This window comes from Galeopterus variegatus, unplaced genomic scaffold (assembly GCF_000696425.1).
Source record: "Galeopterus variegatus unplaced genomic scaffold, G_variegatus-3.0.2 Scaffold1841, whole genome shotgun sequence".
Classification (NCBI taxonomy): Eukaryota; Metazoa; Chordata; class Mammalia; order Dermoptera; family Cynocephalidae; genus Galeopterus; species Galeopterus variegatus.
This window is the reverse complement of record NW_007727952.1, coordinates 187418-203000: the sequence shown is the minus strand read 5'-3', so window position 1 is coordinate 203000 and position 15583 is coordinate 187418.

Genomic DNA, 15583 nt, shown 5'->3' with positions numbered 1-15583 from the left:
GGTATGTGTTTGTTGCTACCCCAGATTCTCTGTATTCTCAGCAACTCTCATGGGGCCTGGCACATGGTAGGGCTCAGTAAAGGATAAACGAAGCAATGTGTGTGCTTCTCACACTCAGAGAAGACTTACTGGTAGGAGGAGAAAGGAGAGCTGATTGGTGGCCCACTGGCCTGGGAGTCAGAGGACAGAGGGTGGCCAAGCAGATGCCCTTGCAGCAGCCTCTCCCGTGGTGGTCTGCCCAGATGCCAAGCTGATGTTTTAGTTTTCCTGTGTGGGAGGCAGCCCTGCTTGTTCATCCTAGAGTCCCCCAGAAGCTCAGGGTGAAAGCCCAAAATGTCAGAACCTTCAGACAACAGAGCTTGACCTCTCAAAGGGATGCAAGAGAGAGTGTTTGGTTGTGGTTCTGAATCGCAGTGAGTTCAACCCCTTCTCCTCCTCATCATCATCCTTCTAGTCCTCATTCACCCCTGGTCTCAGAGAGCACAGCTTCTCACGCAGAGGAGTGGAAGCCAAGTGGTTTCGGCTGTATGCCCTAGGAGTCCCCAACATTGTCACTGAGACTTGGGACTTGGGGTCTTTATTCACCTGCTGCTCAAGCTTCAGGGATAGGGAGTGGGTGGGCGAGGGGATGAGGTTGCCATGAACTCTGCCCCACTCTTGACGTACACACACTTGCAGAATGCCCAACCTTGGCTCGGCTCTGGCCTTCCTGGATCATCTGTCTCTGGGGCTGAGTGTGGGTTTCTTCTGAAATGTAAACATTCTGCATTAATTTCCTGGAAACTCTCTCCAGAGTCAGAACCACTGACCACTGATAATTTCTTATAGGTGTAACCTTTTCTGTCCCTCCTCCTCACCCGCAGCATCTGACACCTCAGGTCCCTGTCCCTGCTTACGCCATCTCCCTACGTGACAGTTGGGCAGGTAGAGATGTCCTGGTGGAGCAAGTGTGTACGTGGGACTGGAGGCCTGGAGAAGGGGAGAAACTTCTGCTCTCACTTGGTGACTCGCTCTCCCTCTCAATCTCTCTGTCCCTGTCTCTTTTTCTCTCTCTCTGACACACACACACACACACACACACACACACACACACACACACACACACACACATGCTCACACCACTGGCAATAGGAATCGGACGTGAGGCAGGATGCCAACTCCTGCCAACTCCGATGATGCAGGGAAAGGGCAGCAGGCAGGAGTCCAAATAGGTCTTTACTTAGTTGCTCAAGATGTCCTGGAAAGATGTTCCCTGACTTCCCTCACAGAAGCTGGCAAAGCCTCAGGATGTCAGGCCCCGGGCAGGGTTTCCAGTTCACCTATTCCCAATTTAATTTGAAACAGCATACACTTTTCCCTTGGCCTCCCTCAAATCTTGCCTTCTGCAATGAAAGGCTGTTTTCCTCTCAAGTCCACTCTCTGCAGTGAAAATTAATTAGCTTCTGGAAAGGTGCATAATGACAAGCTATGCCCTTGGGAAAAGGCGATGCTGTAGAGGCCAATACATTAACCACCAGTTCAAGAGCAAAGTGTGTCCTTTCTGTTACCAGACTAGAGACCTGAAAACTCACCTGTCGCCATCGGGGCGGGTGGATGCAAACACATTGGTGGTTTGCAGCAGGTGGCTCTGCCTACTTTGGGAGTCCGGATTGCCCCTTGCAGCCTTCAGGCTGAGGCACCAGTCAGCAACTATTCTGCGACCTCCACCCAGCAGCCCCACCAGCGAGGATTTGTTGGGGTAGGTCAAGACCCACAAGTCTGCTCCCAGTCTTCTAGGAGCTGTGTGAGGGCTCATGCTCCCTCCACATTTTAAGTCCACCTGGGGGGCTCCTCAAAGTGTATCCCCGGACCTATCACAACTTGGAGCTTCTCTGCACTGTGTGTCGAGACCCTGGGTTGTCTCCCGGGAGTGTCCATAAGCACGGACTGAGGGTGGGTGTGTGTCGGGCTCCTCCGTGCACGGTGGCGGCAGCCTTCCTGGGAAGCTGTCCTCACCCCGCGTCCTGCGGAGGTGCCCGGCGCGCCCTGTCTCGGAGCGGAGCCGAGGGGCAGCGGGAGGGGCAGGTGTGGAGAGAGGGGCGGGCAGCGGCATGTCCACCTCCGCGGTGCCGCTGTCACCGCCCGCCCTGCGCGCCGCGCCGTCGAGCTCTTCAGGAAGAGGACCTCGGGATGCGGCAGAGCTGGCTTTGTCAGGAACGCAGTAGGAGCCCTTACGTATTTCCTGGCGGGGACTCTCATCCACAAGGGTAGGGAGGCGTCCGTCCCCATGTCCAGTCTCAAAGACCGACCCCAACTTCTGACGTTCTCACCGTCGCTCTAACATCTCCCCCCCCCATCAGATGTGCTCCCTTCCCCCTTAAAGACCTGCGGGTGGCGGTCGCGGTGGCGCCCTTCCTCGTGGGTGCGGCTCGCGCGTGGCTGGCTCTCCGGAAGGAGGCGGCTAACGGGGCAAAGCGCATTGGATAAGACCTCGGATTTTTTGCTAGGTCACCGCAAGGAGAGTGGTGTCCCATCCCTCCATGGCACTACAGAGAGGGAAAATAAGTCCAAAAGGCATGAAGCAGTGAAGAGAGAGCAACACAACGTCCAGACGACAACTGGGCAAAGCCCCGGGTACTGGACCCAAGGTGGACGGAGGCAGCTCGAGCCACCTGCCCCTGAAAGCTGAGCGGGCCCTCGCGGACCCCTGGGCCCATGCCCCTCCACCTCAGGGACCTACTCTGGATGTGTCTTCTTGTTGCTTTGATAAAATCCCAAAGCACACAGGGCTCCTGTAGCCGGGCAAGCAGTGGGGAGGAGGGATTGAGGCAGGGTCTTGCCGGCAGCGCGGCCTGTGTTCAAATCCCAGCAGCCCACGGCTCAGTGTTGGTCTCAACTTCTCGCAGCTTTGGTTCGTCATCAAGGGGTTGAGTGAGGCTTACATGAGGTACCCTTTTCTGAAGTAAGTCAGAATCGGCACACTGTAAACTGCACCATATGTGTTAGCTATCAATGTCATTAATTATCTGGAGATGGACAAAACCATGCTTAGCCTCAGTGACCATGGGGCCTTTAAAAGTGTGAAGTCTTGGGGATGGCAGAGTCCCTAAAGTTCCTTCCATCCACAGTTCAGGCAGTGAAAGGTTATGGTTTTGAACACGCACTTTAGAGTCAGACACACCTGGGTTTTTTCACTTTGGCAGCTTACAGAAGCTTGATTCTAGGGTGCTGCCTCCAACCTGTCTGAGGAAGATACATAAATAACATAAATAGGTATGGAATACATATACTGTATTAGCTTATTAAAGTCCCCAGAGTAGAGTGACTATTTTTATAGTTGCCAGCTGTTTTAAACAGGCACAGGGTTATTTTTTTTTAATTGATGGAGGCTTTAGCAAACTGGAGCTTCTAGGGTCTCAGTAAGCGAGATCTCACAGGCTTTTGGGTGCTAACTTCTGTGCTGACCTTGAATCTACACAGGCAAAGGTTACCTAGTGCTGCACTTAAGGCAAAGATAGAGATTAGCTCACCAAATACATGTTTTTTGGTCTCCTCTCAAAATGGACAGAATCTCAGATATAAATGCTTTTTGGGTAAGGCATTGGTGGATGAAATAACTTTTTGTTCAGCTGTGTTTTTCAGCCACGTTTTCAGTCTGAGCCTCAAACCTCAAAAGAAGCTAAATTCCACTCTTGAGCGCACGTGTGTGTGAACTTTGTGTAAGCCTAAAATGGGCCATGTCTGGCCAGTCTCTTACTGTCATTGTGAACTATATCATGAGATCAAGAGATAAGAATGTGGAGGGACCCATATCTCAGGTCATGAGGCTTATCCATAAGTTCTAGAGAATTACCTCAAACCATCTCAAGGAGGCTCTGGAATTGTAACCTTTGTACTCCTTTGGCTAATTATACAAACCTTGACCACGAAGTTGAATTTTGGAGACTCATATTGTGGCTTTAGCAACAACGGGTGATATATTCTTTCCAATGAAGAGATCAAAAGCAGTGGGAATTATTATGAACCATTATAAACCTTTATTATATACCATTTTCTTGTTAAGATAGAGAGATAATTAAACAAACCCAAAGACTCAAGAAAGCAATTAAAAATGCCCATGTCTATAACATTGTAACTCTGACAATCAGGTTTGCTGAAGGAATCAGAGAAGAACTAATTAAAAACAACAACAAAACAACATATGGGGGTACTTGAAAAAGTTCATAGAAAGATTTGTATTATCTTTTCAGTCTATTTTTCCACGAACTTTTGAAGTACCCTCACAGGATTTGGTCTTATTTCTGGAAGAGGAGTAGTGAAAATTTAAAGAAAAATAAAAGGATTATTAAGATGGAGGAAGAGAGAGATTTCACTGGAAGAAAGGTTTTTGGTCTTTGATTTCAGACTAGACAAATATGAAAAGAGTATGAGGTCTCAGAGGCCAGGCCAGGTAGGTATGAAGGGAAAAGAAGATGTATGTGGGTCTGATGACCTGTTATTAGAAGATTAGAAAAGAGAGGCCATTGACAGGGCTATTGAATCTGGTAAGAAATGAAAAATACAAAAGGAATGCAGCACCTATTAAGTGAGGGAAACTTGCTGAGGTCTCGGTGGGGGTGCAGTAGCAGTCTTTCTACCTAAGGAGGGATAAGGTATGATGCAAAAGATGCCCTGCTGATGTGAACTGTGAAACAGTCCAGCTGAAAACCTGGCCCTGTGGTTAGCAAATTTGAATCCACAAGAAGAATGCTCCAGGAGTTCACCTGTGAGCATTACCTTGGCAGTATGTGGCCCTGCACTCTCCTGGCCTGCTCTTCAATCTGACAAGTAACTGTTTCATGGCACTGTCTTAGTCAGCTCAAGTTGCTATAACAAAATGCCATAGACTGGATGGCTTAAACAAAAAACATTTATTTCTCTCAATTCTGGAGGCTGGGAAGCCCAAGACCCAGCCACTAGCAGATCTGGTATCTGGTGGGGCTCTCTCCCTGGTTTACAAATAGCCGCGTTCTTGCTGTGTCCTCACATGGTGGGGAGCAGAGAGAGTGAGGGCAAGCTCTCATGTCTCTTCCTATAAGGGCACTAATCCCATTCATGAGGGCTTCACCCTCATGACCTAATTACCTCCCAAAGGTCCCACCTCCTAATACTATCACATCAGGGATTAGAATTAAACATGAATTTTTGGGGGGTACACAAACATTCAGTCTATAACAGGCACTAATCTTTTGACTTAATATCCTCATCCTTCCTGAGGAGGTCAAACTGCTCTGCTTAGTGGGATAAATGGATTTATAACCCTGAGAAGGTGTAAAATTTAGTGTAGAGACAGTGAGGTAAACAATAATATCTTAGTGTTAAGTTTAAAATATGTTTAAAAGTCTGTATGAATTTGAGTTAAGCCTTGTGTTTTCAACTTGAAATATGCATTGATTTTAGACTGATGATTTTTAGTTGAAGGGTATAAGACACTGCTCAAGCTTATAAACTTGAGCATTAGAACATTTTAGACAAATCAAACATCTGAACACAGCAAATCAAGTAATTAGATTTACAAGAATTGTTTAAGTTGTAAGAAAGATTTTGCATATAAGGATTTAAAGTCTACCTTGCCAGGCAATTGAAGTGCATGAGGAAAAAAATCAAATATATTAAGCATATGAATATGTATACAATATGTGATGATCATGTCAGGATAGTTAACGTATTCATTATTGCAAAATGTACTCATTCCTTGTGTCCATTTCTCCCTAACCCCCTACCCTTCCCTGCTGTGTTACTTCAATATCATTCTGTTGTCGCCCCTATTCCCACTTTTGTTTTACTGTTAGTTTTGCAGTTAACTATATTTAGTGCTCGCCACCAGTCCTTTTGCCGAAGGGAATGAAATTTGAAGCACTTTTTTTTTAATTTATTTTTTTATGGCTGCCATCATATTATTGGAGTGTTGTTATCCTTTCATTTGATCTGACTGCATAACCTCTTATGAGCAATACTGGGTAATGAGGCTGGGCAAATGTGGGATGGAGAATAAACTACGGAGTAGAATGACAGCCTTGAGTACAGCAAAGCCCTGGAGTTAATTTAATGAGTCTACAATTTTTTTTCATTTCTGAGCTTCCTGAATGAAAAACCTAAGTTGTACACGCATGTTCCACGCTGATTCATAAAGGAGTAGTGGATATTATGGGGAGCAGTCACATGATGGGGAGCAGGTCTGTCCATAGAGAAAGAGTCACATCCTCAGTTGACAACAGGCTTAATGGGTACCCAAGGCCAATGGATTAAGAAAAAAATAGAAAATGTTTGTCCACATTTTCCCATGAGGAGACTTGACACTCCTGGCCTCTCTGCATCCCACAGGAAGAAGGAATTATCTGGTTTGTGGTGAGGGTCTGACATCTGTTGATCCACGTTTTTAGATTGAGTGGAACTAACCTATTAAAAGTATGAGAACTTTCTTGCCTTCTCAGCTTCAGGGTACAGTGGCAGCAATTCTGTTTGCTCTGCAGACTCCAACACTCCCTTAGGGGAGCGGTTCTAAGGTCTAGACTTGGAAATGGAATTGTATCAGCAAGCCCATTGCTCCACAAACTAAAACCATGTTCTCCAATTAGGTTTAACAATAATAAATCTAAAATTTGATTTTTATCTTTGAATTGAGTAGTTCATATAAAAATAATTTTTTTACTTACTGAAAGCTCAATGTGAAATAATCAAGTTACATGTTTCAGGCGCAAACTGAAGCTTATTAATATAATAAGTATGTATAAGCCAGTAAGAAAGAGTTCCAATTCATTCTAGTTAGTTAGATCCTCTTTGAAATTCTCTTCCCCTTTGTGGGTAAGCACACTTCAGGTAAGCAAGGAAAAATTTAATGAATTTGATCTGATCTCTGTCTTCCATTTCTCTGAACACAGATCATGATTATCACCATTCAAAGTCCAATAGAGTAACAGAATTTTTCCTTCCACAAATATTTATTGAATGCCTGTATTAATCCTATCTTTTATTTTCTGTGTTCTGATGTTGTGACATCTGGGGTCTTGCTGACCCTGGAGGGACTGCCCCTATCAGTGTTAGCCAATTTCTAGACAGTAGACAACTCACCTGCAAGCAGAGCTTTTCAAAGCAAACCAACATTCAGAACTCACACCCTCGACTACCTCCTTTGTTGAGCTCTCACACCTAGAGCCACTATCTACCTGAATTAATCTCCCCAGGGCCAGGTACAGACAACTAGGTGTGGGGGCGCACCTGGGGCCCTCCCACAGACCCAGAAGGAGAAGGAGCCGACAGGATTACCCCTGGTGTTGGGACCGAGGGATCTCAGGGAAAAGTGAGCCTGCTGCCCACCAACCCAGCCCTGTGAAAGAGACACTCAGATGCAGCAGGGGTTCTGTCAGGGCAGTTCCACTTTATTGCCGTTACACTGCAATTTATACAAGCAAGCAAGTAGGGGCTTTCCATGAACTAACCAATCAATTAAAGGATCACGTGGGCATGCATTTTGTACTAACATGTTGCACATAGCGATCACGCAGGGTTCACGAGTGCGGAAATACTGGAGGACCAATAAAAACCTTTTGGAGTTATCTTGGGTTACGCCTCCCCTACTTCCCGTGGGCACCATCTTCATCCTCCACCCATAGGCACCATGTGGCTTACGGATAATGTTTGCTCCTAAAAATGGGCCCAACAACTAGGAACCACTCCCATGCCCTAGAGCCCACTGAAATTATTCAAACTAGCCAATCCTAAATCTGTTTATCCTGGTGTTACATGTTCTATAGGTTTTGATAAATGTATAATGATATGCGTCCACCATTATAGTGTCATACGGAATAGTTTCACTGCCCTAAAAATGCTCTATGCTCCACCTGTTCTTCCTTCCCCCCAACCTCCATCAGTTGGCAGCTACGGATCTTTTTATTGTGTCCATAGTTTGCTTTTTCCAGAATGTCATGTAGTTGGAATCATACAGCACGTAGCTTTTACAGACTGGCTTCTTTCATTCAGTAATATGCTTTTACGTTTCTTCCAGGTCTTTTCGTGGCTTGATAGCTCATCTCTTTTTAGTGATGAATAATATTTCATTGGATGGATAGATCACAGTTTTTTTTCCCTTGTCTCACATGAGTCATTGGGATAAATGACAGTGCATTTATCTGTTCATCTACTGAAGGACATCTTGGTGGTTTTCAAGTTTTGACAATTTTGAAGAAAGCTGTGCAAGGTTTGTGTATGTATGTTTTCAAGTCATTTGGTTAAATACTAAGGAGTATGATTGGATTGTATGGCAAGAATATGTTTAGTTTTGTTAAGGAACTGCCAAACTGTCTTCCAAAGTGGCTGTACCATTTTGCATTCCACCAGCAATGAAAGAGTGTTTCTGTCAATCCACATCCTAACCAGTGTTTGGTGTTGTTAGAGTTTTGGATTTTGGACGTTCTAATAGGTGTGTAGTGTATCTCATTGTTGGTTTAACTTTGAATTCCCTAATGACATATGATGTTGAGCATCTTTTTGTATGCTTATTTGCCATCTATATATCTTTTCTGTTGAAGTTTGCCATCTGTATATCTTCTTTAGCCTATTCAGCCCATTTTTAAATTGGGTTGTTTGTGGTCTTACTGTTGAGTTTTAAGAATTCTTTTTATGTATTTGTATGTTTGTTTTTCGTTTTTTTGTGGCTGGCCAGTATGGGGATCCAAACCCATGACCTCTAACCAACTGAGCTAACTGGTCAACACCTTTTCATATTTTGGATAACAGTCCTTAATCACATATGAGTTTTGCAAATACCTTCTCCAAGTCTGTGACTTGTCTTTTCACTCTCTTAAAGAAATGCTTTTATTTATTTATTTTTTATTTTATTTTTTTATTGTCTTTTTCGTGACCGGTAAGGGGATCGCAACCCTTGGTGCGGTGTCGCCCGCACCATGCTCAGCCAGTGAGCGCACCGGCCATTAAAGAAATGCTTTTAGAATCAATGAACATAGTAGAGGTCTCACAAGAAGTTGGTCTGGGAAGTTGGGTGGGAGCAGCCTGTTTTAGAAGGCTCCTATAAGCAGGAAGCATATGTATGTGATGTGGTGGTGGTAGATGTTTAAGCCCTGGGAAGGCTTTAAGGTAACGTAAATATCAGGGTAAATGCCTAATGCCAGTATAAATTATAAGGAATTAGGGAATTAGCATAGGAACTTGTGCTCAAAGGTGCTTAATACACACTTGCTGAATTATTGAATTAAAATGGACAATGAGATTGGCTTTTATACAGGGCATTGGACACTACTCACTCCATGACAGTCACAGCCTAACATCATAGATTTTAGAGATGAGGACTTTTAGAAGTTTGTAGAACCCTATCCTCTTGTTATAGATGAGAAAATGAGTGTCAGGACCAAGTTACTGCAACTCATAGAATAGTGAACATAACTAAGTAGCTGGTTAATTGTGATTCAGATTCAAGTTCATGCCTTTAGCTAATGCTTATTCCAAAATACAAACAATGGTATAATTTTGCTTCAACTGTCAAACTTATTTTAGAAAACTTGAGTCCATTGTATGTATTTACCCATATTTTTGCTTACTGTGTTCTTTCTTCTTTCATAATGTTTCAAGGTCCCTTCTTTTATTGTTTCCTTTCTGCTTAAAAAAACATCCTTTATCCATTCATTTAGGGTAGGTGTGCTGGGGACAGAGCCTCTTAGTTTTCATTCATTGACAATGTCTTGATGTTTCCTTCACTGCTGAGGATATTTTTATAGATCGTGGTGCAGAATAATGCCCCTCCCAAAGATGTTCATGTCCTAATCTCTGGAACCTGTGAAAATGTTAGGTTATATGACAAAGAGAAATTATGGCTACAGATGGAATTAAAGTTTCTGATCAGCTGACCTTAATGGGGAGATTAGCCTGCATCATCTAAGTGAGACCCATGGAATCACAAAGGTCCTTATAAGGGAGGCAGAAGGGAGAGAATCAGAGTGGTGGCGCCATGAGAAGGCCTTAGACTGACATTGCTGGCTGAATATGAAGAAAGGGGCAATGAGCCAAAGAATGCGGGTAGCCTCTAGAAGCTGGAAAAGACTAGGAGGTAGATCTCTCCTAGAGCCTACAGAAGGAACATACACCCCTGTTGACTATATCTCTGATTTGAGCCTAGTGAGAACCATTTTGGACTCTGACCCAGAACTGTAAGATAATAAATTTGTACTGTTTTAAGCCACTACATTTGTGGTAATTTTTTATAGCAGCAGTAGAAAACTAATACTCCCAATGATACAGGGTTGTGGGTTGATAGTTTATTGTCTTTGAACACTTGAAAAAACATTCTGCCATTTTTTCCTGGCCTCTGTAGTTTCCGATGAGAAATCTGTTGTTGTCTGAATATTTCCCCCTTTATGTTAGGTGCCATTTTTCTCTGGATGCTTTCAAGATTTTTTTCTTTGTCTTTAATTTTCAGAAGTTTAATTATGATGTGTCTTGGTGTGGATTTCTTTGGGTTAATCGTGTTTGTGGTTTGCTCAGCTTTTTAAATCTGTCAGTTTATGTCTTGTCAAATTTGGAAATTTTCAGATATTATTTCTTTGAATACTTTTTCAGTCCTGCCCTCTTTTTCTTTCCTTCTGGCACTCTGATGATACAAATTTTATTATTTATTTATTTATTTATTTATTTTGAACTTGATAAACTTTTAATTTTTAAAAACTTTTTGACTTGTAATAACATGTAGCTTAAAACACAAACATATTGTACATCTGTACAAAAATATTTTGTTTCTTTATATCCTTATTCCATAAACTGTGCCTGAAAGGTCTTTCATCCATAAGAAGGCCAAGTCAATGCCAGGTTTCAGGGCTTTTAAGGAACAGAATAACAATCTTGCTTGGGGGCAATGTTGCAGGCTACGAATTGAAAGCCCAGGGCCTTCGAGCAGTGATAACCTTGACAGCTTGTATCTCTTCCTCTTTCCCCTGCCTCCTTTCCCCACCGTAACTTAAGTCAATACTATTATCTTTCTTAAGATGTATCTTTGTACTGTTAGATGTGCTTTTGCCTGTGACTTGATTTGTCAGCTTTAAGTCATATCCTCTGACTCAGACACTATAGGTGGAGGAGTCCATGTGCTTATTCCACCTCCCATCAGGGTGGTTTTCCTACAACTGATGATACAAACTTTAGATCTTTTGTTGTAGTCCCACAGGTCCCAAGGCTCTGTTCATTTTCCCCCCAGGCTCTTTTTTTCTATATTGCTCAGATTGGGCAATTTCTACTGTTCTTTCAGTTCACTCCATTCTACAGTTAAGCCCACCCACTGAGCTTTTAATTTTGGTTACTGTATTTTTCAGTTCTAAAATTTCCATTTGGTTCTTCTGTACATCTTCTGTTTCTTTGCTGAGGCTCTGTGTATATTCCTTTGTTTCAAGTGTGCTTATAATTCCTCATTGAAGCATTTTTATGATGCTGCCTTAAAATAATTCTAATATCTCTGGCATTTTGGTGTTGACATCTAGTGGTTGACATTTTTTCATTCAGTTTGAGATGTTCTTGGTTCCTGGTATGATGAATCATTTTTAAATTGAAACCTGAACATTTTGCATTATGTTGTGAGACTCTGGACTCTGGATATTATTTAAGCCTTCTGTTTTAACAGGCCTTTTTTTTTTTTTTTTTTTTGACACTGGTTTGGTGGGGAAAGAGATGATGCTGTCTCATTACTGTCAGGTGGAGATAGAAGTATGGGTTCCCCTTTGGGCCTTCAATGACACCCAAGGGAGAGGGGGCTTCTCATTATTGCTAGGCTTGGCAGGGGTGTTAGTTCCAGCTCCCCACATGGTCTCTATTGACACTACAGGGGGTTGAGGAGTCTCATAATTGGCATGTAGGGATGAAGGCCCTGGCTCCGTACTTGGCCTTCTCCAACACCGCCCCAGGATGGGCTGGGTGTGGGGGTGGGGCCACAGTTTTTGATTTGGTTTTTGGCTGGAGCAGAGTTGTTATTGTCTGGACATTTCTGTCTTGGTAGGCTGCCTCTTTCCTGGTCTTTTGGCTAGAGAGAGCAGGCTTTCATTGGAACTTATTTAGTCTGTGCATGTTGGTGTTTGTGGGTGGCTGGCTTCTCTAGCACCCAGTCTGGAATATATGAGGTGAAAAGAAAACCCATGGAACACACTATCACATGCTCTTTCTCAAGTCCTGTGGTCCCTAACCAGTCTGCCTTCTTTTCTCCACCTTTCAGAGTCTTCTTATGTTTATTTTACATATAATGTCCAGGGTTTTTAGTTGTATTTATAGGAGGAATACAGAAAAGTATGTCAACTTCATCTTCCCCAAAGCAGAAGTCTTCCCCCAAACAAACACACATACATTGCTTATCTGTATACACTGTAGGTATTTGGTGAAAAATCTTGAAAAGGCAGCAAAACTATTCATTGGGGGAAAAATTCCCAAGTCAAAAACCTTGATTTCTTTTTTTCTTCCTTCTTTCTATTCTTTGAGAGGGGAGAGAATCAAAGCGTTCCTGATTGGATTTTGGCAAGAGTGACATATTCTTAAACTTCCCTGGATTTCTAAAGGTGGTAAGATTCTGCTAAATGCAGGGCACTATGGTCTGAATGTTTGTGTCACCCCATAATTCATATGTTGAAACCTGATGCCCAATGTGATGGCGTTAGGAGGTAGTGCCTTTGGGAGGTGATCAGGTTATGAGGGCTCTGTCCTCATGAAAGGGTTCCCAAAGAGGTAGCTAGCCTATTCCGCCATGTGAAGTTGCAGTGAGAAGATGCGGAAGCAAGAACCTTACCAGACACAAATTTGCTGGTGTCTTCATGTTGGACTTCTACGCCTCCAGAACTGTGAGAAACAAGTGTTTGTTGTTATAAGTCACCCAGCCTAAGGTATTTTGTTATAGCAGCCTGAACAGACTAAGACACAGAGATAAAGAAAGTGTGCACCACAGTCCGTGTTGCTATCTGGGGGAGTTCCCTGCTGGGTGGCCAGGGGATGAAGTTTGGTACTTTGTACACAAACCTAGGTGTGTAGTGCTGGCACTTTTCAAGCAAATTGAGATTTGTCCAGGTGTATTTAGATGGTCCCGACTTTGAGATTTTCTGCATGTCACCACACATACGCGTACTGCAGAAATGTTTGAGGTAATGGGAAACAAAATCAGTGGTTGCTAGGGTTTCAGGGAGGGAGGGAGGGAGGCATGAATAGGTGAAGCACGGAGGATTTTTAGGGCAGCAAAACTCTACTGTAATGGTGAACACATGTTGCTTTGTTGCTTCACCCCCCATGGATTTGTCACCCCACTTCCCCTGGGTGATGGAGACGCAAAGGATTACTCAAAGCCCATCTCTTCTGAGCAGTGAGAGGCCCCGAAGTGGTTAACTTCCCTTAGTAATGCTCAAGTGAGAGGCAACCCTTCCTCAGAAAATTAACCATGAATTGGTGTTCTCTTCCTGCATTTATGTTCCAGACCAGGAAGTTACAGGAAGAGACATAGGTGGGGTTATAGTTTAACAATATAGGCTGATAACTTTCAGTGAAACAAGCCAGGTGAAATTCCAGTGAGGCAATTAAGTGCTCCTAGCAACACAAGCTTGATCTTAGCAAACATTCCTTCTCCCTCCAGCAATTTTCCAGTATCTTTACATTTCAATCAGCAACTAGTCTGTCCTTGAGCCAGCAACTTTGCTGTGCCACAAATCTTTATCTTACACCAGAGACTTTATAGCCTGAGGAAAATTTCTAGTCTTCCACAAGGTCAATATTTGAAACTGCAAGGCTTTGGAAAACCAGGCCCTGTGAAGTACATATGCTCTATAGTATATTCCACAAACACATACATTATGCACTTGGCAAAACCCATAAACTGTACAATACAAAGAGGGAACCCTACTGTAAAATTAAGTTAATAACAATATATCAAGATTGATTAATAATTGCAACTAATGTACCTCACTAATGTACCATGTCAATAATAGGAGAAATTGTGTATGCATGTGTGAGGAGGGTATGGGAACTGTCTGTGCTTCCTGCTCAATTTCTCTGTAAAACTGAAACTGCTATAAAAATGAAGAAAAGACAAAAAAGTTCATGAAAAAAATAGAATTAAAAGATATTACGAATCTGTCCACAAACTTTCTGGAGATTCCTCATACAGCTTTCTTCCTTTGCCATATTGTCTCAGGCCATGACACCTACTGAGGCTGGAAGGAAGTATTGGTAACCATGACCAGCAAACCCCTCCAAATGTACTGGTGTAAAGATTGTACCTTAATCTGCATTTCCAGAGCATGAAAATTTCTATTACTCTGTATCTTATGTCATTAAAAAACTAAATAATCAAACCAGGTGGGGGGTACCCCATTTTCCATCCCTCCCCCAACAAAAAGGAATGTAGAAAACTTACAAAATAAAGAGATTCATGTACTCATGTAAGGTTGTGAGAGAGATTAGTTGCATCTAAGTGACATGATAAACACTAGGTAAAATTGTAACTCAAAGATTTGGATAGCATTATCAGTTGAAGGAAATGTCATTAGGAATCCAGTTACAATACACAGAACTCATCTCTTAAAAAGAGTGTTCATCTGTGGCTCACACAGCACTGTCATGGGGATATGAAGCCCCTATGCCTTGTGCCTTGGTCTCACCTCTCTGACCTTTAAGTACCTATACTGTGGTTCCAAATTTAACCCAGCAAACTTAACCTATCCAAGAATTTGATAAATGTTTATAAGACTGATTTATTACATTTTCAGGGTTGAATAGAAGTTAAGAAAGATTTTGCCTGGTAGGGTTGATTGCCCTGTCAGGTATTTAAAATGCTTTAAAATATGTATATTAAATGCCAGATAGTTTAAAATATTAAGAGCATGGACTCAGGTCAGCAAATGATGGCCTGCTGCCTGTTTTTACACAGTCTGCTAGCTAAGAATAGCTTTGACATTTTTAAATGGTTGAAAGAAAATCCAATTTTAAATGGTTGAAAGAAAATCAAAAGAGGACTAATATTTCATGACAAGTGAAAATTACATAAAATTCAAGTTTCAGTGCCTGTACAAAGTTTTACTGGAACACAGCCATGCTCATTTGCTATGGCTGCTTTCATGCTACAACAGCAGAGTTGAATAGTGGCAGCAGAGACCGTATGAAATGAAAAGCCAAAAGAAGTGTACTGTTTAGTCCTTTACAAAGCTTGATGGCCCTGGTCTAGGTTCAAATTCCAGCTTTGTTATTTATTAGTATAACCTGGGGCAAGTCACTTAACCTCTCTGTGCTTCACTTTCCTCATCTGTAAAATGGGGATTATAATAGTTATTATTAATAGTTATTACAAGGATTAAATAAGTCAACATTTGACAAGTACTTAAAACAATGCCTAGCACAAAGTCAATGCAATATGTGTCTAAAAATTGGAGGAATTTAACCTGGTAAGCTTGAATTAACCAAACATTAATTAAGGAATAAGTACAAATTATTGTACTACTTTCATGTATAGAATAAGAATTTAAAGTTGAACCCGGATTAACAAAATATAGGATTTCAAATCTGGAACTTCAATAAACTAAATATTAAACACCAAGTAACTCTA